General features: G+C 37.0%; 2 non-coding genes across 2 annotated transcripts; both read right to left on the reverse strand.

Moving 5' to 3' along the window:
- Nucleotides 1-2,053: 2,053 nt before the first annotated feature.
- On the reverse strand, nt 2,054-2,126 carry trnak-uuu (transfer RNA lysine (anticodon UUU)). The gene has a single exon. It is a non-coding gene; the product is annotated as a tRNA-Lys (tRNA).
- Nucleotides 2,127-4,899: 2,773 nt separating this feature from the next.
- Nucleotides 4,900-4,972, reverse strand: trnat-ugu (transfer RNA threonine (anticodon UGU)). The gene has a single exon. It is a non-coding gene; the product is annotated as a tRNA-Thr (tRNA).
- Nucleotides 4,973-5,675: the final 703 nt, after the last annotated feature.

A 5,675-nucleotide genomic window follows, 5' to 3' on the forward strand; every position in this document is an offset into this window, starting at 1 on the left:
CTCTGGTGTTAGCAAATATGAGCTGAACATGACCTATAGAGAGCATGAACCTCAGAAGTACTCTGCACATGATAGGATGCTTTGGACAAATAGTAGCCTAGCCTATCACTGGACTTGAGAAGCAGAGGTTTAGTTTGAACATGGACAGAAGAACAGCTTTGCAGGTTAAAATGACAGAACCCAGAGTATTATTTGATCTGTCGCCCACTCACTATTTTCTTAGGGTTTCAGCTCAGTCCTCGTTTTTCAGTGGGGTTGATGAACAGATCTCTGGTACTGAGGATCACTGATGTTGAGGATGGGGACCTGGGGCTGTACTACTGTATTGCTAATGTGAAAGGGCGATTAACAGTTGGAAGCGGAACCATGCTACAAGGTAAGCATAAGATATCATATGGTACATTATGGATAACCGCTGTTGCAAGTATAAGTGCCTTCCCTTAATGAGTAATTCCTGTTTATTTCAACCAGGCATATTTTCCATAAATGTGGCTATTGTAGCTCTGTAGGTTGTGCTTGTCTTTCAGTCTGACTGAAATTGAACACAGAAAGTATCAACTTAGAATGATCGTGATGCTAAATTATATTGGTCTACTCCTGGGGACCAGCTGACCTCATCCACACACACTGATTTGTTTGCATGTGTGAGGCTGACTGAGGACGAACTCAGACTTTTAAAAACAGATGTGTCCAACACAATAATAGCGATGAGAGTGATCACATCATATTTTATTTCTAAATGTGTGAACAAAATAGTAAAATGTGTGAACTAATTAACAACATGCACACTAAATTTTTTAACTAATCTGTGTACACATTTTACTTAATTTCTATGCATGAGATTGTAAAAATCAAGCAACTTTAACTACAGCTTCATTTCGCTCTCCTTTTATTTCTCCAGTTTCATCACTAGGTTCCTCTCAGCTTCAGTTTCACCATTGGTACTGTCTGGTTGTGGGTTCTGGACAGCTCATTATGGTGCTGGCTGTTTGCATCACCCACTGGAAAACAAAGTCACACACAAGGACCACCAACAAGAACTCCACAGCTAACAATGGCAAAAAGACAGAGCCCCCCCTCCAACAGCACCAGCAGCTAATGTAAAAGACAATTTCAGTAGACATTTAACTTGTCATAGTAGGAGAAGCATGGGTGTAACTACTGTTTATTAAGGCCCAGATATATTGGAATGCAGCCATGATTAATTCTGATCCAAGTGGGAAATGTTAATCTATTAAACTAAATTAACATGGAGTGGATGCTGAGTTGTCAGTTTCTTCTAGAGGGTGGGTGTTATTGTGTAGTTTCCTTTTGTATTATACTATTCTATTGTATTTGTCATCTTTGTTGTTTTCTTTGCACTTACCTGCATATTATTTATTGTATTCTGTACATACTTGCACTAATGTAAAGTTCTGCAACTTCCTCCTGACTGAGTATATTAGTGTATTTTGTGAAGAGTAACCTTATGATATTGGACTTTTGGACATGTTTACATGTGTTAATAATCGAGTGCTGTAAACTCTAACAAACAATACATTCTTTGAATTGAAAAAATGTGTTATAAATAAACAAGATAAATGTTTGTTTTATTTTCATGCATTAAATCATTGTATTCTGCTGCCACAAACTACCATATGAGTTTTAAGTGATATTTGGACATTCCATATTTTTGTCATTAACTCAGGTACTTTTGCAGCATTTAATGTCCAGCACTGACTGATATTTGCACCCTTTCATTATAAAGATCAATGTAGTTTGCATATCAGAAACAATTTTAAGAAATAAATGTGCAAATTAAAAAAAAAGAAATACAAAAAAGGAAAATAAATATATTATTTTTGTTAAATTCTAAATGTATTTAATCAGAATTTATCATGCAAAATTATCAACATGATTATTGAATTCCAATTTACCATGTAAATCTATTTGTAGTTCTAGGGCCCCCATATTTATGGCCCGTATGCTGTGAGCTAAGAGGGGTGCAAAAGCAGGCAGAATGACTGATTCTACGAGGAGAGAGGGGAGGGACAAACCACAAAAAAAAAAACTTCGCCCGAACAGGGACTTGAACCCTGGACCCTCAGATTAAAAGTCTGATGCTCTACCGACTGAGCTATCCGGGCTCTACAGTACTTACTCTATAGATAATTATTATGGGTATAGGAATGCACCGTGACACGATGCATCGCGATTGAGAAAATGTAACAATGCTGTTAACACTGCTGAAGTAATCCTTAACACCTCTGTGAGTGATCGCACTGTGCGCCATACGAGATAACACCGGTAAAAGAATTAAAGTGAGTAGACTTGAACCGCAATTTCTCATCTTCCCACAACCTCTGACAATGTAACAGCATCTGGCTGTTTAAGGTTCTGTACAGTCGGACATCTGTAGACAGCTCGCTTTCCTGCCACTAATCAGCTGACTGAGTGACTGTAGCGAGTCGACCTCTCTATCACTTATTCCTCTGTAATAATTATTTTCTCTGACAGTTAATATTTTTCAGACTTATCATCTGTAACAGTTGTAATTCTCGGCTGTTTGACAATTATATTTAGTTTCATTTCTGCAGTACAGACGCCGGGAGACGCTGTGAACTCGTTTCTACGGAGCCCCGGAGGGACCACGTCAAGAAATAAAAATAAAACGTCCGCACGCATTTACTAGTTGGTGCGCTTTATATATATATATATATATATATATATATATATATATATATATATATATATACTATATATATATATATAGTAAAACGTGCGAACAGAATAGCAAAATGTGCGAACGAATTAATCAAAACGTGCGCACGAAACACAATTAATTCCCACGATTTAACTAAAACGTACGCATGAAGAGTATATATAAGGAGCCATGACAACAAACAGCCTCTCTCTCTGAAGTATGAAGTGCACTGCACATAGGTTACTTCAGATATCAGTGTCACAGTGATTATTAGCTAATGAGACAAGATTAGTTAGAGTAAATACTAGGATGATTACTTTTTCAAGTTGATTAATAAAGCCAATTTAAGTTGATTATTCAATTAGTTATGACATCATTGTTAACACGTGCCCTCCACCCGAACCAAAATAATAATATGTTGTCATGTCACAGATGCACTAACTTTACCTCCCAAGCCCCACTCATCAACAACGCATGCTGTCACATGAGTATTTAGGTACAACAAATCCACAGTGTTTTCTGCTAGCATTGGCTGACATTAAAACATTTTCAGCAGACTACTTTTTGAGTGTTTCAAGTCATGTTACCATCACTTACTAACTCTAATCTTAAACTAGATGAAGGATTTTTGTGATCAGATGTCTGGATCTTAAGTAAACAAGCTGAGCAAACAGCCCTTCTGAACGTCCTGTGTCCGTGTCACAGAAAAACTTTTTTTTATATGAAACTGCTTTATTCAGTGTTTCTACCAATTTTAATTCCTTGGTCTGTTTGTTTTGGAGATAATGAGACCTGACAGTGTATATAACTGTACAGTATCACAACCAAATCAGTTTTTAGTTAAAGTGTTTTAGTTGAAACGTGGGAGCGAATTGTGTTTTGTGCACGTTTTATTAATTTGTTAGCACATTTTGCTATTCACATGTTTTACTATTTTGTTTTTAGGAAAAAAAAAATTGACATGACCATTCCGGGGCTCCGTAGAAATGTAATTGTACCAGGGGAAAATTGTTGCCTTATATTATGGTCCATACAGTATCCTCTCCTTTGCATTGTAGTCTGCAGAATAAGAAAATAACTGCAAGAAAGATTTTATTTTTACATTTTAACTGGACCTTAGTTTATAATAAGGAAAACACTGTAGGAAACGGTTTTGTGGCAACAAGAGATTTGAGATAAGTGATTTTATTTTTGCCGTTTACACTAGATCTTAGATCTTAGTTTGTTTTTATTCTTCATATATCTTTAGATGTATTGAATCGTGAGCCCCAAGTCATGGAGTATGGAGTATCATACCGAATCGTGAGTTGATTGAATCGTTACACCCCAAGTCATCTCTCTAGAAAGTCCACGAGCCCTTATACATTGCGCAGAAGAATCGACTCTGGTCCATTTTTGTACCTGGTCTGAGCTGACAGAAACCACTTGGCAGGGTAAAAGGTCAAATTGGTTTGGTTAACCTTGCCTTGGTTAACCTGACTAGCTAAATGACTGCATTGACTATAACAACATAACATTTTGTCAAGTAACGGTAGCTATTGTATATACCACAACTTGAAGCTATATTACCTGCTTATTTTCATTTTTTTTAAATTACCATCTTAATTGAGAAATAGCGCCATGCATTAAAAACAGATGTGACACATGTAGGCCTTGTTCAACCCCTTTGCTAAATAAAATTTCAACGATAATATTTTTACGTAAGTGGGCATGTATAAGTAGTATGACTTTAACACCACCAGATATTTTGTAAGAAAATGAAAATGGAATTAGCTGTTGTCAAAAGTATTTAACCCCTTTCTCTTTGGCAAACCTTAATCCAATTATGTATAAAATGTTACCTTAAAAAGCAACCTCATGAGTGGTCTGTTATAGCACATGAACAATCACAGATTTCACTATAGTACACAAAAAATAATCAGTGTAAGTGGATGATAATAGTAGTTGTTGATAATAGTATTCTATCAGTACAGTGCTTAGTTATGTGAAATCGTTGTGGAGTCCACACTGGGCCAAACTTAACAGAAGAGCTTCCTTAGCATTAAACTGTGTGGTCTTGATTTCCCTGTCCTTTTTCTCATCTGGTTCTTGCTTTCTCTCTCCCTCAGACTGCCAACTAAATCCAGCTCTCTCTCTCTCTCCTTCTTTTCCTCTCCCTCTATGTGCTGTCAACATAGTAGTAGTCTTTCTTTGGCAGAAAAAAAAAAAAGTACCGTAGGCCCCAGCGAGATTTGAACTCGCGACCCCTGGTTTACAAGACCAGTGCTCTAACCCCTGAGCTATGGAGCCATTTACGTGAAATTGCGGACGTCACATTACAATATATAGTTGATTCTCCGACATATTGATGTCTCAGAGGTATAGAAGCGGTGGAAAAACAAACTTACGTCTTAGACGGTGGAATGCGCTCCAACCAACAAAGCCACTATAGTCATACACAAGGATGCAGGTAAAGAGAGAAAGACTTAGGAGCCTTTATTCAAATCAATAACTGGTGTTTAAGTCACACACACACATACATATACACATGAACTGAAGATATGATATTGTATACCCGTCTTGAAAAGATACCTAATCTGCTTTGAACCCTCGTGATTTGGACTATAACCTGCCCCAATAAGTCAGTGTCACATTCCCCATTTATCCACCAGGTGGCAGCATGCAACAACGTTCAAAATGAGAAGTGTCTTTATCAAACTCTCCAGTTTTGACTTGATTATTCTCGGTAAAGGAGGCTACCTGTTAGTTAAACAGCTAAAGGTAAAATTAAGTTTGATTTCACTGCAACATAACACACTGTATTTAGAGTATGACTTTAATCACACAAGTGTACACTTACAAGTGTATAATGACGACTGTTATATAAGATTTAGGAAAAATAGCCAAATAAAAGTATGTAAAATAGGTCAAACCAAGGCATATTAAATACAGGTCGGCGGTGTTGTATGGTGCTAGAATTAACAGGAGGGACCCTGGCATTCAATACTTTGGG

Source organism: Lates calcarifer, linkage group LG5 (assembly GCF_001640805.2).
Source record: "Lates calcarifer isolate ASB-BC8 linkage group LG5, TLL_Latcal_v3, whole genome shotgun sequence".
NCBI lineage: Eukaryota > Metazoa > Chordata > Actinopteri > Centropomidae > Lates > Lates calcarifer.